The sequence below is a fragment of the Salvelinus sp. IW2-2015 genome, linkage group LG18 (genome assembly GCF_002910315.2).
Source record: "Salvelinus sp. IW2-2015 linkage group LG18, ASM291031v2, whole genome shotgun sequence".
Lineage (NCBI taxonomy): Eukaryota > Metazoa > Chordata > Actinopteri > Salmoniformes > Salmonidae > Salvelinus > Salvelinus sp. IW2-2015.
The window spans coordinates 33,876,198-33,903,939 of record NC_036858.1 but is presented as its reverse complement, the minus strand read 5'-3'; the positions used below and the strand labels follow the sequence as shown (position 1 = coordinate 33,903,939).

The 27,742-nt window shown below is 44.3% G+C and overlaps 1 long non-coding RNA gene across 1 annotated transcript in view; it reads left to right on the top strand.

Moving 5' to 3' along the window:
- The window catches only part of LOC139029155 (uncharacterized), a 51,992-nt gene extending 29,851 nt beyond the window's left edge, over positions 1–22,141 (top strand). Inside the window, exon 3 of the long non-coding RNA XR_011481441.1 lies at positions 22,096–22,141. This is a non-coding gene — a long non-coding RNA (uncharacterized lncRNA). The remainder of the gene's footprint in view (positions 1–22,095) is intronic.
- Positions 22,142–27,742: the final 5,601 nt, after the last annotated feature.

The following is a 27,742-nucleotide window of genomic DNA, read 5'->3' as shown; positions in this document are numbered from 1 at the left end:
CTCCTGCTCCCACGTAGGAGCTCCTTTTCCACTTTTCGCTTGTAAAGACGTTAGAGCCTCAATTCTCTGAGGTGAGGAGAAAAATGTGGAGGAGCTCTATACATTTAACAGGGACACTGGGTCCTGGCCTGGCTGTCGGTCCACCACAAGCCCAAAGCGGGGGACCCTGGTTGACTTACAGGGTTAACTGAGAAACAGTGAGAGAGGCTTTTAAATTGCTCGGATTCCATTGTTACATGAGATGCCAGTTACCTCAGAATTCTTCTCAGGCACCATTGGAGACAGACAGTTCATTCACACCTTACATATTGAGTATGGCTTATCATTGTCACCTCTGCATCATCAGAGGACCTGTTAAGGCCATTCCTGGTGCGGTCTGAGTCCATCCATCCACTTGTCTGTTAACGAACTCAACGGGAGCCATTTGGAAAGAGGAGAGGATGGGCTGTGCGGCCGAGGTCTGGGAAAGTGTATCGCGGGAGACGAGGGTAGAGGTCAGAAACGTAGTGCGAGGCTAATCATTTGCCCCTCTCACACACAGCAGAACGTATAATGGGCACTTATCAATTACAGGGCCTAGGAGCCCTAACCCTGGGAAGGGTTTGGCTGTCAGGGTTGCAGGCCTGTCAACACGGCTTCCCAGAGTCCTGCCATCAAAGGAAGGAGAAAATGTCTACCCACACTCCTTGTTGGGAAATTACATGAAACAATTTGTGAGATGGGGAGGTCATAATTGGCTTGGCGATTCCAGTAAAAGTTACTCGATGACTATGTTGACTGATCTCATAAAATGTGTCTATTTCCCATTACAAAGTAATTGGATAGACATTGGTCTGCTTTTTAGCATGACAGTAGTATTTTATGACTGCAATATGTATATTTTGACGTCTTGTTCCCTACGGTGCAATAATTGAAATCTGGTGGAACGAGACAACAACGACAAAGAGACACATTGACTTCCTACTGTAGTTCCTAGTCATCATAATGTCACATTCCATCAGATATCAGAGGGCATTGTCAGTTGTTGTCAATGAAGGTTATCTGGCTCCGTATTTCTGGTACCCGACGGCCCTTATCGAGGGGTGAGAGGTCAGGCCTGTTGCTGTGTCCCCCTGGGGCTGTGATAGAGGGGAGACGATGACACCAGCCCGTCACAATGACTTCCCCAGCTGTGAAATGAGAGAGCCTGTGGACCAAGAGAAGGGGGGGGGGGGGGGGGGGGGAGTGGTGAGAGGGGCGATCCAACAGAGAGCCGTGCCAGGGGTTGGGAGAAAAAGCCCCAATCCAGACAGTTGGTTTGCTCATCTAGCCGTTAAACAGACGTTTGATGCCCCAAGATAAACAAGGTTATTTACAGTGCTGGAGAGCTGTGACAAGCCAGCAAACGGTGGCCTCTCTTTACATAACAGCCCATCAGTGGGTTGTCAGGCAGACGTGTGTTTAAATGTTTGTACTATCCAGTGTGTGTGTGTGTGTGTGTGTGTGTGTGTGTGTGTGTGTGTGTGTGTGTGTGTGTGTGTGTGTGTGTGTGTGTGTGTGTTGTGTGTGTGTTGTGTGTGTGTGTGTGTGTGTGTGTGTGTGTGTGTGTGTGTGTGTGTGTGTATATGTGTGTGTATATGTGTGTGTATATGTGTGTTATCTGAGAGCAGGGTTTAGTGTACAGGTCACATACGCTGTGTAAATTAGTTCTGTGTAAATTGGTTTGGTGTAAATTAGTGCGGTGACCTGAGTCTGCCCTTTTGACCTCGGGAGCCTCTGTCCCATTGTACTTCCGACAGGCCACTCTCCCAAAACAGTCATGTTCAGAGTAGTGAATGAGAGGGTAGCTAGCTGCTTAATTGTTAGAAGTCCCCTTTAATCTGAATGATAAGGAAGTCTCTGCCCCAAAATCTGTGTGTGTGTGCACGCGTGTGTGTGTGTGTGTGTGTGCGTGTGCGTGTGTGTGCACGTGTGCGCGCAGCACTACAGGGAACTCATGAACTCATACAGGGAACTCATGATGGAGTCTAATCCAGGACTGGGTGTTGGTCGGAGAGGGGAGGGGAGAAGCGAAAAAGTCACAAATGATGTTTCTCTCTCGCCCATGGTAACAGTGGCCATCTAGAATACATTGAACACATTCAATTACCTAAGATGCCTAGATGGTAGAGACATCCCAAAGGCAGGTATACCGTCAGATTTCTGTGTTTGAAATCGTGAACTCTCCATAAATTATAGAAAGATGTTGAGAAAAAAGGATGCTCTACTTTTTCAAAACTGAGGCATCATCATCAGCCCCTGTGGGCTATGTGACGAGAGGGCAATGGAGGCAGCAGGGAACAGTCTCAGGGCCTTTGTACCAGGCCTGTCGGAAATGTTTGGCTGCAGTTCATGGGTGTCCATGACTCTGGAATGGAATGGACTGGGGAGATGTGAGAAATACGCAAACACCTGTGTTTGGCAACAGGTTCATCTCCCTGGCCCAACTTGGGATGTCAGCTCTGACCTAGTTACCAAAGTTTCTGTTTCCTTTTGTGAAACAGCCCTACACTGCCACCATAATATTTACTGTGTGTCTAAGAGATAACTACAAAACCAGTTATTTCAGTGAATTGGGAAGCTTAATAAAGATAGGCCTCTTTATCTGTCTTTGCTGTTCAGTATTTACGCTTGACCCTCCTGTGATTACTTATGCGTGGTGACATGGATATCCCAGATTACGAGGGATAACAGAGAGCTGGGTTGGACACTACTGTGTATCCATGGTGAATCGGTCTCGCTCCAGTGAGCCAAAATAGATTTCATGACTCCCTGGCAGCACTATTTCTATGTGGCAGTAGTTTGAGTGGAGGTAGGCACTGCAGTAGTGATGGCGGGCGTTTGGTCAAGGGTTCTGCTTGGCCGGTCTGAGATGCAGGGCTGAAGAGTGGGCGGGTGTTGCGTACAGAATTGTTTTGTTCCCGGGGATAACAATCGAACAGCAGATGGTTTGTGAGCCAATGTGGCCACCAGCGCCAGCCAGCACCATCAGAGAGAGGACCACTTCTATATCCTGGAGCTTCCTTTGTTCCGGAAACCTCCAGATTTGAGTTATCACCCCAAGGATTGCAATTTGGGATTGTTTTATTGGCGTCCACGTCAGGCCTGGGGTCCCGTGTTTCATGCTTGGAAGTCTATAATTCCTGGAAGTGCATGGCCAGTGACCGCCCTGCAGCCATTTACCCCCACCCCTTTCAGATCATGGATGGTTTACATTGAAAGGCCTTACTTTCCACAGTCAGGGATGATGACTGTGGTAAGATGAATGGTAGCCATGGATACAGCAGACAATTGTCATAATTTGGATCTGGTGAAGTAGGGAGAAGTAGCTGGAGACTGATTGGACGGTCTTGGTGCAAATGTGTATGATGTAATTCTACTATTGCATGTCTAGAAAGTGGGAAGGCTGTTTTTGAGTGTAATCAAACACCAATGTATGTTCAAGTTAAACTAAGAATGAAATGATTCTCAATACCCTCATAATACACAATAGGTAACATTGTTGGGGGGGAAATGACAACATCTAGATGTTCTCAGCCCAATTCCCTTTTTGACTGACCAACCTTTTCACATGGGCCATCAATTCAGAATTCCCTGAGCTTTCCCTCCTGTTCTGTGAAAGGAGATTCCTTTTCCTAGCCTAGCCTGAGGCTGTACCAACCTGAAGTTGATCTCTTTGGCTTTTGAGTGGAGCCTGTTCAGCCTTTAGAGGAGAGTGTAAGAGAGGGTCTGGACATATTTTCTCCGAAGAGCTGACTTTCCCCCTGTTTTAGAATGCCCTGTTGTTCCGTAGGGGAGTGTTCCCCCGAAACGAGACGTGCCTAATTTCTTCTGTGGACTGTGAGAGAGTCCACATGCTCCAGTTAAACGGTTGGAGGACAAATAAGGTGATGTAGTATAAGGATTTTTGAGTGTGTGTGTACATAAAGGTCACTACGCTACAGAGGTTTATTAGGGTCTGTGTACCGTGACGGGTCTTTTCACACTGGTGGGTATGTGTAAAGACATGGTATGTGCATCCATACAAACCTACTAGTTGGGTATTTCGACACTGTTTGGGCATCGATTTCATCCACTTTAGAACATCATGACGCTCGAATCGATATGTGCAAAGCATTGGCGCTTTGTGGAGAAGCTGTAAATGGGTGTGGGTCTGTGTTTTAAGGGAGCCGTTCCAGTCCGTTTCCCGTTCTCTGGCCTTTTTGTTCACTTTGCATTCGTCCTACAGTGGAATGGGTTCCCAGGAGCAAAAGGATCTGGGTCCTGTCTCCCAAAATGAGGGTGAGCTGGAGTCTATGCACCTTGTATTGACTCTCCTGGAATGCAATATCTGATTCAAACGTCTCCACCCCTTTGTCCATGTCACCCGTATCCATGGAGCACAACTGCTGTTGGCAGGGCAGGCCCAGAGGCCCATAGCAGCTCTATCTGCCAGTCTGAGCCCAGCGTCAGCAGTGTTTTTGAGAGAGACCAGTAGGCAGGTTTAGGGCATGTTTGGTTTATGGGAGAGATGCACTCTCAGGGGGACCCCTGGAATAGAACTGGTTTGGGTTTCAGGGGTTCACAGCTGGGGTTATAGGGTGATTTTATACCCAGCAGAGTGGTGAAGTTGTTTATATGTGTGTGTGTGTTCGGTTGGGGGTTTGGTCGGGTGAAGGGGGGGGGGGGGGTTGTGGTTTGCAGAGGTTTCTGTCTGAGCATTCAGTGGATGTGTAGGACATCTCTTGAAGATCACAGCAGGTCTGTCTTCTGTGTAGCAGGGGAAGACATCTGGAAAGAGAGAAAAAGAGTGAGAGTGAGTGGTGAATGTCTGTGTTGACTGAGCAGGTTCTGGGAACTGACTCTGGTCAGTGTTGTCTGTAGTTACGGCCAGACAGGGACAGATGAGACTGAGACAAGATGTTCAGCTTTCTCCAAATCTCTACAGATTTAGAATGAATGCTGCCTCCCCTTTGGCATCCCCGTGGCAACGTGACGCAAATATAGGACAAACACAGAGATACTCAAAAAGATTCTGCCGTGCTCAGAAGTATGAACACACTACCATCCCATTTCAATTGAGTCCTCAAACTCAGATTTTTTTTCCCACCTCAAATATTTAATCAAATAATAACCGGATCATTTCTTCAGACACCTTTTCAAATCAAAAATCGAATCAAATCAAATTGTATTTGTCACATGCGCCGAATACAACAGTGAAATGCTTACTTACAAGCCCTTAACCAACAATGCTTTAAGAAGTTTTAAGAAAAGTTAGGGGATCCTACCCCCCTTCATGTTGACCAGGTCACCAGCCATATTACTCATTGAAAATGTCAGTTTTATTTTGTCACACAGCTCAGAGATCATTACTGTGGTCCTTTACTCCAGTGTGGTTGTATAGAGGTTTATTTAGAGATGTAACGGAGAGCGGTGAAGAAAATGTTCTCATGTCCCCGGCAACAGTCCTTAACTAAGCCGTAGGGATCAGTGCACATAGCAGTAACAATTTACAAGCAGCATTATGCATGGTTCATGATTATTTTTGTTTTCTTGTTCAGTTTTCAGAGACAAATCTCAGAGCTTCTGTTTCTGGTTGAATGGGGAAGCGAGGAGGGAGGAAGGGAAGGGGGAAATGGGGTTCAAGGGGGTTGTGAGTTGAAGGTATGTGAGAATGTCTTGTCAGTCATAACTCCACTCTGCTGGACGTACGCTTGTGTTCGCGGCCAAGTCTGTTTTTCCCATTTAGGCTTCCACCTTCTCAAGGAAGAAACCCGATACTTTCATGTGATTTGGGTTTTCACTTTGTTTGTCTTTGCAGTGGATATGTCATTCTTCAACAGGCCTGTGTTTACTTTTGATATCCTGTTTTGGGGGAACAGAAATAAACAATTAATTGGGACACACGCTTTGATATTTCTCACGGGAGAGGCTATATGGACAGGCCTGGTGCCCAAATTGATGACGTATGCCGTGCAGCTGAGAGTCGAGTGGAGACGAATCGATTCGGTTCAGTCAGTCGTCCTGATGAGCCCTTCCCAGCTAGCTAATTTATGCTGGCTAGCTGGCAACAACAGCAGCATGGCACTAGTTAAAACTTGTAAAAGAAAGTGATGCTTATTTCGATGGGCATGGGAGAAATAACTTATTGGTCACCAGCTGGAATCTGGATGTCACCATGACATGTCAATTAGCTAACGTAACGACAAGCCAGTGTGAACGACCAGTGCAACGATGTTGTATCGAGGCCACTGTTGCTTCCCACTGGGCAGCAGTTGCTTCACCGTGCAGCTGTATCACATGTCACTGGCGGTAGCTAACGTGGCCAATTCGTTCCATCCCACTTGATTATATCTCGAGGAAGGTAGCAGCCTACACAATAAATAACTTGTAATATTGGTAGTAGCCATCTGGATGTCACCATGACAGTCTACTGACTACTCAATGGGGAGAGTTGGCACTGCATGCCGGAAACACAATAACACGGGGGCACAGTGTGTCCTGAGTCCCGCTTGCCAAGCACTGCTGTCCTGTAGTAGTTTAGAGGGAAGTAGCTAGATATTGTAGCTAATACCTGGCCAGGGTGACAGCTAAAGCACATTTGTTGCTTTGTAGTCTGATAAAAACGAATGATTCTGAACACGTCCCAACTTCGGCAGACAAGTTTCACATTTTTCTGAAGTTTCTTGCCACAAGTGTGCTTCGTCATAATTTGTTAAAACAATGATATAGCGGGACTAATTAAAAAAATAGATATATATGGAAAAAATACAGAGTGACTGAGCCAGATTGTGATTCGTAGACAGACAGGACATATTTCTTTATTTCTCTGAACCCACACTAGACCCCTTTTTTTGCACAGTTCCTATTTTCATTCACTCGCTGATTATGTCTCAAACTCCGCAACACTTCGCATCTCAAATTAAGAGTGATTCAATGAGGTGTTGCTGCATTGTTTTGAAACGTTAGTAGATTGTTTACAGCCATCCCAGCTCAGTGTATTTGATTAATTTGTTTGGCCACAGGATCCGCTGCTTTGACTAATGTTTCAGTGTTCAACATTTTCCAACACATTGAGGTGCCCATGCTAATGACAAACAGCAGACTTAGTGCAATGGAACTTTTCCCAGCTCCTGACATTGCAACAGAAATGTGGCTGCATACCTGTGGCTTTACCATTGGATGCTTTCCTAATTCTAGGTCCTCTCTGACTTTCAGGGGTCTCAGATAAGGTGAGGCATGAGGTAGGAATGAGGGAGGTAGAGGGAAAGGGGGATACCTAGTCAGTTGTACAACTGAACGCATTCAACTGAAATGTGTCTTCCGCATTTAACCCAACCCCTCTGAAATCAGAGAGACAGGGCAGTTTGTAGACAGGGTGTTATTTCAGAGTGTCTGAAACTCAAGCTTCGCGGCGGTTCTTCTGTGAGGCAAATAGGCCCGGCAGGAGTTTAGATAGAATCACAAGCTCATCTTTCTGTTCTCCGGGCTGCAGGAACACTTCAAGGACTCCAGCATCAGTGCCTGGATACATTCTGTTATATGTGAAGTCTACCCCAGTCAGTGGCAGTTAGCTTGATCACCACTGACAGTCTTTTCTGCTCAAATATCCAAGTGGCAAGAAAAAGTATGTGAACCCTTTGGAATTACCTGGATTTCTGCATACATTTGTCATAATATTTTATTTGATCTGATCTTCATCTAAGTCACAACAATAGACAAACACAGTCTGCTTAAACTAATAACACACAAGCAATTATACATTTTCATATCTTTATTGAACACACCGTGTAAACATTCACAGTGCAGGGTGGGAAAAGTATGTGAACCCTTGGATTTAATAACTGGTTGACCCTCCTTTGGCAGCAATACCCTCAACCAAACGTTTTCTGTAGTTGCGGTCAGAAGGAATTTTGAACCATTCCTCTTTCAAAACTGTTGAGCTTCAATTGGTGGACAGACATTCTCCTGCAAATGTATTGATAAACTTGGGAATTCATTTTTCTGTTGATGATAGCAAGCTGTCCAGGCCCTGAGGCAGCAAAGCAGCCCCAAACCATGATGCTCCCTCCACCATACTTTACAGTTGGGATGAGGTTTTGATGCTGGTGTGCTGCTTTTTTCTCCACACATAGTGTTGTGTGTTCCTTCCAAATAACTCAACTTTAGTTTCATCTGTCCACAGAATATTTTGCCAGTAGCGCTGTGGAACATCCAGGTGCTCTTTTGTGAACTTCAGACGTGCAGCAATGTTTTTTTTTTCTTCCGTGGTGTCCTCCCATGAACACCATTCTTGTTTAGTGTTTTACGTATTGTAGACTCGTCAACAGAGATGTTAGCATGTTCCAGAGATTTCTGTAAGTCTTTAGCTGACACTCTAGGATTCTTCTTAACCTCATTGAGCATTCTGCGCTGTGCTCTTGCAGTCATCTTTGCAGGATGGCCCCTCCTAGGGAGCGTAGCAACAGTGCTGAACTTTTTTAATTTATAGACAGTTTGTCTTACCGTGGACTGATGAACATCAAGGCTTTTAGAAATACTTTTGTAACCCTTTCCAGCTTTATGCAAGTCAACAATTCTTAATCTTAGGTCTTCTGAGATCTCTTTTGTTGGAGACATGGTTCACATCAGGCAATGCTTCTTGTGAATTTTGTGAGTGTTTTTTAAATGGAAGGGCAGCTCTAACCAACATCTCCAATCTCGTCTCATTGATTGGACTCCAGGTTAGCTGACTCCTGACTCCAATTAGCTTTTGGAGAAGTCATTAGCCTAGGGGTTCACATACTTTTTCCAACCTACACTGTGAATGTTTTAATGATGTATTCAATATAGACAAGAAAAATAAATTGGTTTCTGTGCTATTAGTTTAAGCACACTGTGATAGTCTAATGTTGTGACAAATTTTACAACCAATTTATGCAGAAATCCGAAGGGTTCACATACTTTTTCTTGCCACTGTAGAGATAAGACAAGGTAAAATATTGTTTGCTCATACAATGTTTTCCCTTTCCAGATTCATTGGCCTACAATTCGGGGTTGTTCCTCTTATAATCAAACCCAGGCTGTGTTTTGGTCCCTTTAAGCTGATAGGTTAAAGACCCAAACTGTTACAGACCTATATCCATCCTGCCCTGCCTTTCTAAAGTCTTTGAAAGCCAAGTTAACAAACAGATCACTGACCATTTCGAATCCCACCGTACCTTCTCTGCTGTGCAATCCGGTTTCCGAGCTGGTCACGGGTGCACCTCAGCCACGCTCAAGGTACTAAACGATATCATAACCGCCATCAATAAAAGACAGTACTGTGCAGGCATCTTCATCGAACTGGCCAAGGCTTTCGACTCTGTCAATCACCGTATTCTTATCGGCAGACTCAACAGCCTTGGCTTCTCAAATGACTGCCTCGCCTGGTTCACCAACTACTTCTCAGACAGAGTTCAGTGTGTCAAATCGGAGGACCTGTTTTCCAGATCTCTGGCAGTCTCTATGGGGGTACCATAGGGTTCAATTCTCGGGCCGACTCTTTTCTCTGTATATATCAATGATGTCGCTCTTGCTGCGGGTGATTCCCTGATCCACCTCTACGCAGACGACACCATTCTGTATACATCTGGCCCTTCTGTGGACACTATGTTAATAAACCTCCAAACGAGCTTAAATGCCATACGACACTCCTTCCGTGGCCTCCAACTGCTCTTAAACGCTAGTAAAACTAAATGCAACCGATCGCTGCCCGCACCCACCCACCCGACTAGCATCACTACTCTGGATGGTTCTGACTTAGAATATGTGGACAACTACAAATACCTAGGTGTCTGGCTAGACTGTAAACTCTCCTTCCAGACTCACATTAAGCATCTCCAATCCAAAATTAAATCTAGAATCGGCTTCCTATTTCGCAACAAAGCCTCCGTCACTCATGCTGCCAACATACCCTCGTAAAACTGACTATCCTACCGATCCTCGATTTTGGCGATGTCATTGACAAAATAGCCTCCAACACTCTACTCAGCAAACTGGATTCAGTCTATCACAGTGCCATCCGTTTCGTCACCAAAGCCCCTACCACCCACCACTGCGTATGCTCTCGTCGGCTGGCCCTCGTTACATATTCGTCGCTAGACCCACTGGCTCCAGGTCATCTATACGTCTTTGCTAGGTTAAGCTCCGCCTCATCTCAGCTCACTGGTCATCATAACAACACCCACCCGTAGCACGCGCTCCAGCTGGTATATCTCACTGGTCATCCCCAAAGCCAACATTACAGTTCTCTGCTGCCAATGACTGGAACGAATTATAAAAATCGCTGAAGTTGGAGACTTATATCTCCCTCTTTAACTTTAAGCATCAGATATCTGAGCAGCTCACCGATCGCTGCATCTGTAAATAGCCAATCCAACTACCTACCTCATCCCCATATTGTTTTTATTTACTTTTTTAAATCTTTTGCACACCAGTATTTCTACTTGCACATCATCATCTGCACATATATCACTCCAGTGTTAATTTGCTAAATTGTAATTACTTGAGCAAACTACAGCTACTATTGGCCTATTTATTGCCTTACCTCCTTACTCCATTTGCACACACTGTATATATATTTTTGTATTGTGTTATTGACTGTACTTTTGTTTATTCCATGTGTAACTCTGTGTTGTTGTTTTTTGTCGCACTGCTTTGCTTTATCTTGGCCAGGTCGCAGTTGTAAATGAGAACTTGTTCTCAACTGGCCTACCTGGTTAAATAAAGGTGAAATAAAAAAGGTTATGGATTGTTTATGCCACTGGCTCTGTTCTTCAAGTTATCCAAAAGGCAATAATAATTTGATAGCCCCTTTTAACACGACTCAAGGTGTAGTCTGTATCTTGCCAAATGCCAATCCTTTAGCACACATGGTTAAAACATTAAGATCTTCCCTATTTATTTCAGCAATGCAACCAATGTATGCTCTTGGAGCTTCTGTTTTAATGACGTCTAGCACAGCAAGACCCCCCCCCCCCCCCTTCTTTCTCCTGGTAACCCAATATGAAGAGGTATTGGCTCCACAAATCGACATCGCACCTAATTTTTGCACTTGGCAGCCGAGTGGTTGGTTATGAATTGAAGTGGCGACTGAGCCTCCAACCCGGTGGTCCTAGGGGAGTTCTGATATCTGTGCTTTTTCACATTACCAGTGTGACATAGCTGGCCAAATGCATTTGTCTAACACAGCCGTGAAAGATGAGAGAAGTCCTTATGGAAGGGGGAACATAACACGTTTGTTTTGGTTAGTTTAAGAGCTGGAGGGATTATGAATGTGACTAATTGCCATGTAGAAGTCAAGCTGTTATTTGATTTTGGCCAAATTATGATATATGTCAGCAGCACACTGAGATATATGGACCACTGATGTCATGAACTGTAATATGCTAACTGCAGCAACCCTTTGTGGTCAGAGCCAAGCAAAGGTTATTTGCAGTAAATCCATCATGTAAGCTTAAATGTTTGCATAACACTCATTTGCAGGCATAACAAAATATTCCAAGCCATAGATATAGGGGAAATTATATATACACGATATATACTAAAGTATGTGGACACCCATTCAAATTTGTGAGTTCAGCTATTTCAGCCACACTCATTGCTGACAGGTGTATAAAATCAAGCACCCAGCCATATAATCTCCACAGACAAACATTGGTAGTAGAATGGCCTTACTGAAGAGCTCCGTGACTTTCAACGTGGCACTGTCATAGGATACCACCTTTCCAACAAGTCAGTTCGTCAAATTTCTGCCCTGCAAAAGCCGCGCCGGTCAACTATAAGTGCTGTTATTTTGAAGTGGAAACATCTAGGAGCAACAATGGCTCAGACGCAAAAGGTGTAGGCCACACAAGCTCACAGAACGGGACCGCCGAGGGCATAAAAATTCTCTGTCCTCGGTTGCAACACTCACTACCTACCGAGTTGCAAACTGTCTCCGGAAGTAACGTCAGCACAATAACTGTTTGTCGGGAGCTTCATGAAATAGATTTCCATGGCCGAGCAGCCTCACACAAGCCTAAGATCACCATGCGCAATGCCAAGCGTCGGCTGGAGTGATGTAAAGCTTGCCACCATTGGACTCTGGAACAGTGGAAACACATTCTCTGGAGTGATGAATCATGCTTCACCATTTGGCAGTCCAATGGAGAAATCTAGGTTTGGCGGATGCCAGCAGAACGCTACCTGCCCGAATGCAAAGTTTGGTGGATGAGGAGGCCCCTTAGTTCCAGTGAAGGGAAATCTTAATGCTACAGCAAGGATGAAATTCTAGACGATTCTGTGCTTCCATCTTTGGGGCAACAGTTGGGGGAAGGCCCTTTCCTGTTTCAGCATGACAATGCCCCCGTTCACAAAGCGAGGTCCATACAGAAATGGTTTGTCGAGATCGGTGTGGAAGAACTTGACTGGCCTGCACAGAGCCCTGATCTCAACCCCATCGAACACCTTCGGGATGAATTGGTACACCGTTGGCGAGCAAGGCCTAATCTCCCAACATCAGTGCCCGACTTCACTAATGCTCTTGTGGCTGAATGGAAGCAAGTCCCCACAGCGATGTTCCAACATCTAGTGGAAAGCCTTCCCAGAAGATCGGAGGCTGTTATAGCAGCAAAAGGGGGGACCAACTCCATATTAATGCCCATGATTTTGGAATAAGATGTTCGACGAGCAGATGTCCACATACCTTTGGCCATGTAATGTATCTTGGCGAACTGTTGACATGATTTACTAACTGTACTCCACCTAGTTTGTTTTTGCAGGTCTGTTTTTACAGGGGTCAACTGTTGGTTCATTCATCAGATTTTGAAAACAATAACACACGCCTAGAGCGTCTCTCAGATCAGTCTCTCAGCAAGGTCGTCAGCGGATATGCATATACATTAGCCCTGAAAGGTTGAAGGAAGGAATGCTAGCTTGCACAATGCGTTTTAGCACAAGCACAGGTTTTCCAATGTCAATGGTGGACTTTTTAGCCCCTCGTTGTAAAGATGTTGTTTTAACCTTACCCACATTGCCATTTGTCTTGGGTAAATAATGTGTTCGTAGGTCAAGAAGTGGTGGGGTTTCCCCTCGGTGACGTCTCCTGTCTGTGCAGTAGCTAACACAGTAGCTACGTGCAGTAGCTAACAGTCGTGTGCTCTATGGCCCACCATACACACATGCCAGGGCTATTATTAGAGGCTGTAAGAGAGGAGGTACTGTAAATGAATGTCATTGTTACTAATCCAAATGTAGGTACTGGTATTGAGGTAACCTTTAGGTGGCAAACCGTTAAGACAGATTGAGTTAAGCTTTCCGAGATGATATCAAGACCGTAGCCTTTTATTTGGGGAAGTGGGCATGGTAAATAATCCAATCGCAATTGCTCCATCAGACAACAGGAAATCATTAGAGCCCTAACACATAGTTTCCCTATCATCTATCATAGGTTGTTTGCTCCATTCATTTTCTGCTAAGCATTGTATTTAGCTGTACCAAGGCCAGATCCCTCCGATTAGACCCCAGCAGACAGAACTCTCCACCTCTGACAACACTAAACCCACGCGCCGCTTCGGGCCCCGGTCCAAAAACCACAGGATATGTCCAAATGACTCCTGATGATTTTAAACATAAGCAAATGAAATGTAGCAGCCACGCATTCAAATCACTCCACTTGGTTGTTTCCTTTGGCTGATGACGAACAGCTTAGGAAGTGCGCAGTGCATGACATATTGGTTTTCATGACAGAGGCCCTTGGACTTGTGAAGGCTATTTAACAGCTACAGTAGGGCTCTCTAGGGTTACAGTGGGAGCATCCTTGAGAAGGCGTTGAGGAGGCTTTTCCGGAGTTTGCTGGTAAAAACTCCTGAAACCCAGGACGTATTTGCTCTGTGGATTTTCCCATTTTCCCGCGATCCCTCCCAGTTTTATAGTGAGATGTAGTCTAATTACTTTAGCGTTTGCCAGATCTGGCAGGTGTTAATACATTCTTCCTCCTTTTAATCATGGATTTATTTGTGAGATGAACTGCAGACCAGTAGATGTGGTGTTTTGAAAAGGTTGAATGTTGGAGACCAGCTGCCCTCTACCTCTCCATTGGCATTCCTGTCTGTTCAAAGGCCTCCTTGTCTGGCAGTGAAGTCAAATAGTTTTTTCCCCCTGTGTCTCTTTTGTGTGCTTTTAATTCATGGCCTTAAAGTCCAACAACAGTTAAATCCGTACAAAAGCGAACCATGCCAGCCTGAATGAAACTTGCAATTTGAACGCAAACCCACTACCAAAGGGATAGTTCGGGATTTTGACAATGAGGCCCTTTATCTACTTCCCCATAGTGTGATAAACTCGTGGATAACTCGTGGATATTATTTGCATGCAGTTTGACGGAAGTTGCTAACTAAAGCAATTGCTAACTAAGGTTAGCTGTTCCTGTAGACTTCCAGTAGCGTTAGAGCACTGGCTCGTAAAATGACCTCTAACTTTCTTCATACTGGACACAGATACATAAAACTTGGATCCATGACATCATCTGACTTTTCTGAAGTATATAAGGGCCTTTTTCTCTCCCTAGTGGCGCAGCAGTCTAAGGCACTTTCATCACAGTGCTTGAGGCGTCACTACAGCCCCGAGTCCGATCTCAGGCTGTGTCACAGCCGGCCGTGACCGGGAGACCCATGAAGCGGCGCACAATTGGCCCAGCATCGTCTGGTTTAGGGGAGGGTTTGACTGGCCGGGATTTCCTTGTCCCATTGTGCTCTAGCGACTCCTTGTGGCGGGCCGGGTGCCTGCAAGCTGACTTCGGTTGGCAGTTTCCTCCGACACATTGGTGCGACTGGCTTCCGGGTTAAGCGAGCAGTGTGTCAAGAAGCAGTGCGGCTTGGCAGGGTCATGTTTCGGAGGATGCAAGGCCCTCAACCTTCGCCTCTCCCGAGTCCGTAAGGAAGTTACATTGATGGGACAAGACTGTAACTAGCAATTGGATATCACGAAATTGGGGAGAAAAAGGGGTAAAAGTAAAACAATTATATGGACTTGGTCTTTTACGAAATAGGGCTATCTTCTGTATACCACCCCTACCTTGTCACAACACAACTGATTGGCTCAATTCGCATTAAGAAGGAAATAAATTCCACAAATTAACTTTTAACAAGACACATCTGTTAATTGTAATGCATTCCAGGTGACTACCTCATGAAGCTGGTTGAGAGAATGACAAGAGTGTACAAAGTTATCAACAAGGTGGTTACTTTGAAGAATCTAAAATATATTCTGATTTTTTAACACTTTTGGTTACTACATGATTCCATCTGTGTTATTTCATAGTTTTGATGTCTTCACTATTATTCTACAATGTAGAAAATAGTACAAATAAAGAAAAACCCTTGAATGAGTAGGCGTGTCCAAACTTTTGACTGGTACTGTATATATACACACAAAAAAGGCCTCATTGCCAAAATGATCCCTTTAACTTTTTTCTTTAACTAGGCAAGATAGTTAAGAACAAATTCTTATTTTCAATGACGGCCTGGGTTAACTGTCTTGTTCAGGGGCAGAACAACAGATTTTTTACCTTGTGAGCTCGGGGAATCGATCTTGCAACATTTTGGTTACTAGTCCAACGCTCTAATCACTAGGCTACCTGCCACCCCAAGTTAATGAAATAGGAGACAGGGTGACCCCTAATTAACCCTATTAGTCCAAGCACAAATCAGCTTTTCATTTATCTGACTTTCATTTATCTTCATATATTTCCTCACAGTGAAGTGGTTTACCAAAACAATTTAACAAACAGTTGCATTCATTCGTTTTATTGACAAATGTCAATTAAAATGTAATGTCCGCCAAAGCAGAAACCTGATAAAAATGAATTTATGTCAATGCGGTAAGTACAGATATTGTTGCTCTGTGGGAAAATAATATCCAACTAGTTAGTGACTGTGAGGTGTTTGGAATTTGTAACAGCAACTACAGTATATAAAAGCCCCTTAGGATCTGTGAGAATATCTAACGGAAAATGCCCCTTTAGATATTAATTTAGAGTCCTCCAATCCTCTAAATGTAATTATTGGCGGAGAGTCACATCATTGACAAAAATATTTTCCGATGTACTCTAGGCCTACCAGGCAAAATGAGTCTCACTAGTGTTGAGTAATGTGCTGTATTATAGACACTATGTCATGGGATTTCCTATGAATTTCTATGTAGAAAAAAACCCTTACCTTCAAATCCAATTTGTATTTGTCACATGCGCCGAATACAATAGGTGTAGACCTTACTGTGAAATGCTTACTTACAATGCTTCCTTACCCAACAATGCAGATTTTTTTTTTATGTGCGGGCGTACAGGTTAGTCGAGGTAATTGAGGTAATATGTACATGTAGGTAGGGGTAAAGTGACTATGCATAGATAGTAAACAGCGAGTAGCAGCAGCGTATTAAAGGGGGTCAATGCAAATAGTCTGGGTAGCCATTTGATTAACTGTTTAGCAGTCTTATGGCTTGGGGGTAGAAGCTGTTAAGGAACTATTTGGACCTTGACTTGGCGCCGAGTGTAAAGCTTGCCATGCGGTAGCAGAGAGAACAGTCTATGACTAGGGTGGCTGGAGTCTTTGACCATTTTTAGTGCCTTCCTCTGACACCGCCTGGTATAGAGGTCCTGTAACCAGGAAGCTTGGCTCCAGTGATATACTGGGTGGTACTCACTACCCTCTGTAGCGCCTTGTGGTCAGATGCCGAACAGTTACCATACCAAGTGGTGATGCAACTAGTCAGGATGCTCTCGATGGTGCAGCTGTAGAACTTTTTGAGGATCTAAGGACCCATGCCAAATCTTTTCAGTCTCCTGAGGGGGAATAGGTGTTGTCGTGCTCTCTTCACGACTGTCTTGGTCTGTTTGGACCATGATAGTTTGTTAGTAATAACGACTCTTGTGTAGCTTTAGTTTGTAACTCAAACTATTTCGGACTCAACAGACGTTTTTGTAAAAAAGACCCGGCCCCGGGCCCTTTCGGGATCCACCCTTGTCTCACAAACACTGCTCTATGTATAAAAGGGGTTAGAAGTCCTAAATCACGCCAGCGTTACAGTGGGACTCATTGGGTTAAAACCAAAGCCCAGTTCCAAAGGCCTGACAGTGCATTTCCAATGATTATGTGAATGAGCAATTCAGGAAAATGTAACCTAGTATCCTGCAGCACTGCTGTTTAACCTCATTTTTCGAATGATATAGTTTAAACTGTATGTTTCAAATGCTCTGGGTAACGTTTTTGTGACATGGGAACACCAACATTACTGCTGCTCCTTATAATGTACAGCAGCCTACATTTATAGTATATTTTATCACTGGACATGCAAACTCGTTAATATACTGCATGCACACGCTTAAAAGCGACGAGTACAGCGAACTGAGGGTGTTCAAATAGATTCTGCTCCAGAACCTATCATTGGGACTGGATTCCACTGGAGCCACAATTCAATTGTTGCTGTTTCACATCCATGATTTAAATAGAGGAAAATATGTCAGTTGCTAAAAACAAAGGGAGATTTATGCACCCCTCCATTAAACCACTTACTGCAATGGAGTGGAAGAGGAAGCCTTTCTTCTGCCCAGTCTGGAGGGCTGTTCAACTTTTAAATGTGTGCCTCTCCCGCCCGAGAGCAATTAGGGAGAATAATGGTAAAGTCAGGTTAATGGTGGCTTTTCTGGCGCAACCACAATGCCGTCTTTGTGGTGATCTGCTGTAAGAGGCACTGCGTAATTATTTAATCTCAGGGCTTAGTGACGTTCTGTGGTCCAACAGTTGTTTGGAAAAAATATTTCAGTCTCAACCCATTTTCTCTCTTTCAGACATTCCAGGAATGGTACAAAACAGAAACAGGATGGGATCGGGTTGTGAAAGGCTGAACAGAGATGTTTTATTTGTGTGCAGAAAGTGAAAGGCAGGTCTTCTGATTGGTGTTATCCAGCACGGATAACCTGCAACATAAAGTAATGCTTATTACATTGATGATTTACTTACACAGCATTTAATGATTTTCTCCCGATCTGGTATTGCAGTGTGTTTACATTTATCTGTTCAATGTGGTCACTTCCCTCTGCACATGGCCTCTGAAGCTAGTACAGTATGTAAACCATGGAAGGCGACAGTCGAGGGCATTTGATTCGTGTACAGCATGTGGCGCACCCACTCCCCCTTAGTTTATTGGCTCTTTACCTAAAGCTCTTTTCCCATGGCCTCCACATCCCATGGTAACTAACTAATGGAGCCAGAGTTTGTCATGCATCGACACCCACCTCTTCGCCATGAACAAGCTTATCCAAGCTAAATGACACCTAGACAATGTGTCTGGATGTGTATGTTTTGTGTTCCACTGAAAGGTATACACAATATTCTGCTTTTGTTTGACGACCAAAGCAATTTCACTCGTGGGGTTTAACGGTTGCCTCTCAGCGGTAGTAGAGAACGTCTTTTCATGAACGTTGGCCTCCCCTCTTTTCACTGTGACATTTTCTCATATCATGACATCAGCGGCTCATGAGCCCCCCCAAAAAAATCACTAGCGCCTTTAAAACTATGAGTCATGTTTAACAAGGCAGCAAACCTACAAGGGCTCCTTGTGAACTGGTCTGTGAACTGTTACCTTTGGGTACACTGAGAGGATCGGGGAACCTCTGCATTGGATCTCTGTGGTTAGCATAGGCTCCCTCTGGCTAGCTGTCTACTGTTCTAGACATGCTGTCTTTTCACAAGGACTCTCTCCCCAGGACCAGTTGAAATGAGCAGAGGAAGGGGTGTGTGATGAACTGCTGATTTGTCTAGACGTGACATTTTTGTGGAGCGCTGGGAACCTGATAGGGCCGTTGTTAATCTTTATTGGTTCCCTGTGGACGGCAGAGGTGCAGGGAGAGGCCTATCCCATTCTTTCAAAGAACTAATCTCCCTCGCCTTTTGGACCAGTCATATACTGTAGTCATATTTTTATTTGGTTATGATTTTTCCAGATTTCAATAAGAAGAGGAGGTTTTTCTCTCAGTAGCTAGGTTTCCATCCAATTGGTGACAGATTTCCATACAAATATTCTAAAATCTGTTTTTTGCGTGAAAAAAAAAACTGGGCATGATGAAGTAGTGCACATAAAAATATCTTTTGCGATTAAATTTCCATGTACCAAATAAAAATTACAAGTAAAAGGGTTTTATCACATTTTCAACTCTACAGATCCTTATGTCACAAAACATGTTTTGTTATATAATGAATGTGCCCTCTCTGGTCTTTGCACGTGCGATCTAGCCAAAAGCTCTCAGATACAGTGTGGGTAGTTTATCTACATGATGAGAATCCTATAATAAACAAAAGAGCAAGATTATTTGTCAAACGGCAGCCAAGCATCGATCATCATGTCACCAGAATAAGACCCTCTTTATTTATTGGAAAGCAGCATCAAGCTCATCACCGTGCACTTTCACCGCCCTTTGAAATTCATCATAATGTATTTCATCTATAGCCTAATAAACTGCATGCTTTCCCGAGTCGTAGTGGGAGGACCACTCAACATATAATCGTGTGACTCCAAGTTTACTTCGATATGATGGTTATTATATCAATATTTGCGCATAAAGGCGTTTCCGCCGCCATTGCTCGCATAATACATTTTACAGACTCAAAAAGATCCCACCTTGTCTAATGTATTTTGTTTTGTCGACATTTAAAAAGTTTACCGACGATTTAGCTGTTTCCATTAGGCCTGGTGTGACATTTTTTATCCAACATGTACTTTACTCACATGAAAAGGTTGGATGGAGACCTGGTTAATGACAGTAAATCCTGCCCTATGCTTGAACAACTGCAACTGAAAATCCTTTATGTGCAAAAAGGAAATTGGCAGAGAGCAAAATCAATTGATTGTTATTGCAAAGTATTCGTTTCCCCTCAAAATTATTATTAGATTTTTTTTTTTAAACGTTTCGTAGTATGAGCACTATAGTTCTATGCGGTTTATGCCCTTTAGTGCTCGTGGTAGAGCAAGTTCTGTTGATAATGAACATTTTATCATTTTCTGCCTAAAATAGCATCGTTAAATTATCACCTGGCTGTTGCACAGACCCTGTTGTACTATTGGCTATTGAAAGTAGTGCCCCCTACTGGCTCTCCATCACCACTACCGGCAACAACCTGTCCCATGCGATTTTCAATACAAATGCCAACCAACCAACCCAAAGCTGCTTTTAGATACTGGCTTTACGAATCTCAACAACAGGAAGAGAACAAGCGTGTTCTATGTCAGCACTAGCGCCGCTGCATTCCATTCAATAGCATGGCTCCAGACTTACCACATCACAAAGCAGACTTTTTGAACGCTGCATGGTTGTCAACCTAAAAATGTCCAATGAGAGTGACCCCTGGGTTCTGGCTCTGTCTTGCTTGTGTTCTGGCACAGCACACTGTAGCCTTTTCCATATAACCCTGTGGTTTCCCCTGTCTGGTCTAGTGTATTGGGAACTCTCCACTACCCCTACAGTACATTTCACATTTGTGCCGGCCACTAGTGTGTGTTTAGAAGGGGAATTGGAGAAGCACGGAATCCAGGAGATTGGCTCAGGAAGAGGGGGTTGGGAGGGTATTTTCAGCACTGAAATTCCATAGGTTATTCCTGGATCTATATCGCAGGACACGGATCGTCTTAAGATGGTAACCCATAAGGCCTCTGATCCAGTGTACTCAACCGACTCAAAAGGTCATGTGAATTTAGCATCAATCCAAGGAAATGACAGCCTTTTTGATGTTTTGAGTTAGTGTCGATGGTTATTAAAAAAAAGCCAGGATAAAGTGCTCAATTTACTGTTCACACACAAAAAAAGTTTGGGTTATTGGTGTTGTATGAGGAGGTGATGCTGTTGTGGAGTTCGAAACAGACATACACTACATGGCCAAATGTATGTGAACACCCCTTCAAAATAGTGACCACACAAGCTCACAGAACAGGACCGCCGAGTGCTGCAAATTTTTTTGTCTGTCCTCAGTTCTTTGGAGCAGCAAAGGAGGGACCAACTCCATATTAATGCCATGATTTTGTAACGAAATGTTCCACATACTTTTAACCACGTAGTGTAACTATCGCTCAAACTTAAGCTCAGTGTTGGGTAGATGCTTGCCCTCTGAATTATTATCAGTGGTGAGGGAGGGGGACACGCCCAAGAGTTTGCATGTGTGGCAGGCAACATTAGACCTCCATTTCCGACTGTCACCAGCTCAGGTCCTTACATAAGAAGGACAGCAGGTGTGAGTGGTACTTGGACAGCATTTTGTCCGACTGAGGAGGAGCTCGGCGTTTGGCATGCTCGATATAAATGCGTCAAAACAACTTCCTATTTTATGTGTGTCTGTATACGTGTTGAGTGTGTCGCCTTTGCCCCGTAGAGTGTAAAGCTTTGGCTTCATGGCCCTTGCATTGTACAACTGGAGTCTTGTGGGCGCCATCACATGAGCTATTTTTGCAACGCCATGCCTCCCAACGTGCCTTTGGACCAAGGTTGTCTATAGATGTCCCAGAGCGGCCTGCTGGCCTAGCCAACAGGATGTGATGGCGAGCCCAGAATGCTGTTGGAATCTGAGTCCATGCTTGCTTCCCCGTGCTTACGTGCAAGGGGTTTAGGCTTTCGCTTCTGGAGCTGCTCACCCCCACAAGAATTATTGGAGCACCCCAAAATGTTTTCTCCGCCCATCAGTGACTCAGCCTGCGGTGAGCAGGGTGGGCGTTTTTTGGCGAGCACCCCGTCTCTTAGCGCTGTACATGAGCTTGCAACCCAATGCTTAGTTTCTGGCTTTTTAAAATTTAATTATAAATTTTTGGGCTGCATATTGAAGGCTGGCCAGCACTTCCACACATAGCTCAGCACAGTTTCTCTAGTTTCTAGTTTCATAAGCTGCCAAGATCCCTTTCCAGGACATTCAGAGCTGCAAATACACAGTCAGCACAGATCTAGAATGACTGTGCAATATGTGAAGATGTTGGCTTGGTACGAGTAGGCCCAGCCTGGGTAAATGGGTATTGCTGAAGTGGGTGTGGAGTGCAACTAACTGCTGGTTGTTTTTCAACCAGGGCCTCCTGGGTCGAGGGGAAAGAGAGGTCACAATGGGGATCCAGGTAGGTTTACTGTACTGTACCTGCCCTCCACTCTGCATTAGACTGTAGGCCTGTAATGGAACAGGTGAAGAAACATCATAAACATAATACATTCAATGGAATCAGTCATCTCCTGTTATATGGCAACTCTGACAATTACCTTATTTGAGAAAGCAATTTAATACGTGTATGGGTGTTTTTTTGGTCGAATTTAGTTGTTTTTTTAGGAATTGAGTTGTTTTTTTAGGAATTGAGTTTAGTGGGGGGGGTTTTCAGAATTGAGTTTAGTGGGGTTTTTTGGAATTAAGTTTAGTGTTTTGATTCTGTATATTGTGATGAAGTGAAAGTAAAACGTATCTGAAAGGAACACATTCACTGCCCATTCTGGTTGGAACCAGACATCTCCTGTGGGTTTGACCCACTCAGATTTGACATTTGCTTGTACTATAGTCTTTACTATAGGGTCGAGTCCAAAATAGCGCCTTCCCAGTAAGCAGAAGCTTAGGAAAATGCTAGAAATTGCTAGAAAAACAGAAAAGGAAAAATAATGCAACCCTCAAAGGGAAGGTTTTGTCATCCCTGATTGCATCATCTGTTTTTCCTGGATGTTATTGCTCATGTCAGAATGATCACAGGTCTGTAGGAGTGGCCTGACAGTCTCCCTCTGTCCGTTTAGAGAGTAATTCCTTTCAGGGCTGTTTCTCTAATGTCTATGACAGCTTCTTGCAGTATAATAAGTATGTATTAAGAGTGACCTTCAGACTCTGTCCTCCTTCATTACGGTGTGGCTCCATGGGGTTCTCGGTGTCCTGAGCCCACGGGTTTTTTACTCCTCCTCACTGAGCAGACTACTTGTCCAGCTACAGACCATTTAACAGAGAAACCATCATGTGCTTACTTCCATTCCCATTTTTCACGTTGTTTTTAATGCAAACCGTCTGGAAAACCCGTATGATCCAAAATAAATTATCCAGTTCCACTGCTTGGCTTGATTGTTAATGGGAATATTCCCCCCTGAACAAATTGGCCTGACAGCCGTCTTTTTTACTCATAGAGTCCTAAACTAGGACCAGACAAAATAAGCCATTGAGAAGCTAATGCTGGTGATTTGATGTGACGTTAAGGGAAGTGATTTGTCATCAGTAATTTTCCTCACTGTTCTGTGATTGATGTGATGCCATCTTGTGTGACCCTACCTTGGTTGACCCGGTCTTGATTTTGCGGTAATTGATTCTGTCTGGTGACTGAGGTCTTTCTGATGATCCCTCTAAACGGCCAGAGGAAGGTGTGCTCATAATGTAAGACATATACCTGCTCCTACGCTTTGAGTACTGCTGGAGTATTGCCTCTGTACCTGCCTTGTGTTCCTGATGAGAGTTTTAAAGTTTTATGTAACCCATCAGGGTTGTTCTTTATAGAACTTCAACTATCAGTTGTTCTACTTATAGAAAGGATTGATTCCATTAGTATCTCATCACTTCTGGTATTGTGATCTGTAATACAGCTCATGGAGTCCATCGTAGGAGTGAAATAAAATGTTGATTCAGGGAATCATTTTTAAAGAACTAGTTTCCAGGATTCAGTAAGCATGCTGAGAAGAGATACTCCATTGAAAGTGCTTCTTGTTCCAGGAGAAGACTTCATCTGGGTCCTGGAAAACTGCCTGTAATGTCACGTCTGTGTGGATGGTCTCTCCACAATGGAAAAAGTAAATGCAATAAGTAGTGCATTAATCTCAGCTGGGTGTGGAGGAAGCTCTTGAGGAGCGACACCGGTTTGGCGTTGGGCTCAGTCTCATGCTACAGGCGGTGTAGTGTCATCTGGCATCTCCCTGGCCCGAGTTTCCCTCTCTGCATCCCTGTTCTCATCAATCCAGAAATTGCTAGGCAGACTATTTCCAACACTACCAGGGAGGGGAAAGGTCTCAAGGCCAGGAAGGACCGTCTCATGGGAGGGCTGAGGGAGAGTCCGGCTCCCAAAATGAGTACTTTTATGCACCAAATTTCTTGATGTGAAATATGACCTGCCTATATGCTCAGCGTATTCACAAGTTGTCTCAAGAGTGCTGATCTAGGATCAGTTTGACCTTTTAGATCATAATAAACAAGATTTTTACGGACTGATCCTAGATCAGCACTCCCACTCTGAGACGCTTTTGCGAATACGGGCCCAGTAGTCCCTTCTGTGTCTCTGAAGGTGGTTAGGGACAAAGACAAAGAGCATGAGCGAGGCAGAAGCTGTCCCTCTGGGCACAAGACGTCAATTCAACGTCTATTCCACGTTGGTTCAGTGTAATTTCATTGAATTGATGTGGAAACAATGTTGATTCAGCCAGTGGGTGCCCAGTGGGGTGGGTCATGATGGTTTGGAAGAACTCCCCTTATCACTGGACTAATAAAGTCTTCTATACTTTCACGGAGCCGGCACCTTTGTGATTTGTGCTTTGTAGATGGAAGTGGTGAAAAACCTCTTCTCCTAACAGCAACAGAGATGTTTTGAGTCATGATTTTGACTGTTCTATAACTCAAAGGCAGGAAGGTTGTCGAGGTGACGCATTGTACCGGTACAGAACAAATCCAAAGCAGACCACCACCGTAAACTGAACTGAAGAACATTTCAAACTTTCCATCTCACATTGTCCTAACTCAATTTCTGTCATGACCTGATCAATGTTTTCCTATACTGAATGACTAATTGAATCTCTCTCTCTCTCTCTTTTGCAGGACCCCCTGTAAGTAGAGCTGATACCTTGTGTGACCATGCAGAGAGTGGTAAAGTGACTGTGTTTTTGTGTTTGGGAGTGTTTTTTTGTTGTGTGCAATGGGTATATGTATGTCCTTAAACGTACAGTGATATCTCTGTTTGATAGCACCTAATCTTGCCTAAATGCACCCTTTTGGTGCTGCTGTGTGGTGTGTTTGCAGAGACCTTGTAAAGAGCGGCGACATGATGGTTTTGAAGGCATATCATTGAGCATATCAAGGCAATTAGTTAAACGTGGTCATTATAGTCGCTCTTACTTGCGTTGTTTGTGGGGGTGGAAAAACGGTGGATATTCGTCAGTTAGTCAGTTATCCTTATTCAAATGTACATTTTAAGTGAGTCTCCATTTAGTGCTACAGGACATCAATTACAGCTGCTATCAGCTGCTAAGCATTTTAGTGGTTCAGCTCAGTGAAATATCAAGTGGTCTTGACATTATGAATAGTACATTTACACAGGGGTGTGAATGTTATTATGCCTTCAACTTAAAGTCAACTCCTTGGAAAATATGAATCATAGGACCACTGAGGAGTGTTTAAAGGTACTTGCTAAATCAGGAGACCAGGCGTGTTTTCCACTCCCAAACCCCTCCACCGTGTCTCTATTTGACAACTAAGAAGCTTTCGGATGTCTGAGAGCACGTCTTCCCTGTCTCCCTTGTATCCTGCCAATACTCAGGGACCCTTAGCCATGTCAGCGTTAGCCTAGCATCTCTCGGCTTACCTGCTGGTCTTAGCCCAGGTCCTGTGGGAGGGCAGGATGTATGGAACATCTTGGGAATGGGGCTAAAATTGGGCGTAGCTGCGACAGCTGCGTCCTGGTGCTGAGTGGGGGGAGGAAGGTCGATGCCCAGCTATGGGCCATGGCAGTGATTGATTGGTCAGCAGCAGCCAAGCAGGGATGGATAGCCAGACCAGGGCCAGGGATAGCCAGAGACAGAAAGGCAGGCTTGGGAGGACTGGGCTCTGTGGGTTTCCCGGAGAAACACTCACACCTGGGCGGCTGCTTTGCACACTTGATGAAAAGTTCATGGCTGATTTCCAGTCAAGTCAAAAGTAACGACTTAATTATGAAATTGTTAGCTATTACACAAGGATGAAGTTGATAGCTATTTCGTATGATAAAAATAGATGCACGTTTCACAGGGTAGGTGTTCCTGTCACTTCTGCTTTCATTACGTCAACGAAGGAAGGACACTTCCCAAATTATTTAGTGGAGGTTTGAGTTGTGGTTGGAATCCTTTTGGAAGTTAAGTGCCATTATGTACTGTGGTGTCAAACCTCTCCACTTGAAATGCGTTAGCTATTCATACTAGAAGCACTCAGCTATACAGTAGAGACACAATAGCGCTACCACACAGGTCTCCATGAACCTGCAAGTGAACTTTCATGTAAGGAATAGCACTGGAGGTAATTGATCAAGTTACGTTTTAAATCACTGCCTATATATGAAAAGGGTATTTTAAGACAAATAAATCACCAACACATTTTCTTCATCCAGGTCAAGGATTAATTGAGAATCTCTCTCACTGTGACTAAATGCTAGTGTTTGTTTTCAGTAGTAAGAGGGAGCAATATGGCGCTTCCCCTTGTGTTTGATGAATCGCCTCAGCTTTTCTTAACACGCTGGTCCAGACGATCTGTATAAATACTCTTAGCCTCTATTTACATTGGGATATTAAAGCGAACGCAATTACCCCATGTGATTGCAACTGTAAAATGACATGAAATTGGTGCTTTCCTGTTCCCCCCGAAACCGAGGGCTTTGGTCCTTTTAAAAATATAATACTCCATCATTCATCATAGGTCATATCACAGGCGCTTGGCCTCGTGCATTTAACACACTCTAAAACAATCAGTGTTGATGGGAAACTCCTTCAGACTCAAATTAAACTGAACAGCATAAGAGCTCTCCATCGCTCCACCATTCTTAAGCTCAGATTCAGTGTTGCTCAACACACACAGTTGACCGCTATAAGTGTACATTTGTCTGAGAAGGACATATTGTTGAAAATGAATTGCTAACAGACCTGTTTCCAAGAAACTAATTTGGTCTCCCCTTTTTGTGGCCTTTTTTTATCTGCCTTTTGGTTAGATTACAATCAGCTCAGATCTACAGTAAACCAAACCACTCTCCCACACCTTCACCCGTACTACTAAAGGTACAGGCGGGCCCCAGGGGCCACCGAAACCCCATGAGGGGGACCTCTCATTCGTCTACCAGCACTCGGCCCAAATGGGAGCCACATGTGCCTGGCGTAATTCCAATGAGGGGTTCCTTCCGGAGGTAGGGCCCCTGACCCCTGCAGACGGCCCCCAGAGGCCCTGTAGCAGGCAGGCAAGCAGTCAGGCACCCATGTGCAGTATGTTCTCACTCAGCACCTGGCCTTGCACCTCACCTCAGCACTGCCCCAGACCTCCAGGGCCATGCAAGGTGCTCCACAGAAGCGCTGATCATTAGGCTTCCTAACAGCAGCCGCTTGATTCACTCCCCTGGGCTTGAACATCTATAAAATCTAGCTTCACTTAAGTAGATCAAATAGAATTATGATATGAGATGGGGGAGTGTGTTAACATCTTTTTCCTTTAGGATTGTTGATGGACTGTTGATGCAAGATTAATGACTTCCCGGCCAATAGTCGCCCACGCGCTCAGTATAGGAAGCAGACACAACCATTACTCTCGTTGGCTTTTCAGGGGAGATTAGAGTCAACATGTCAGTCTGTAAGCCATATAACTCCCCCGTAGAGATAACATACTCCTCTGTGGACAAACAATGGCCAGTGACTTTGGGAAATGTCAAGGGTTCCTCTTCCCGTTTAACCAGTCATTACCGCTGTGTCCTTTACTCATACAGCACG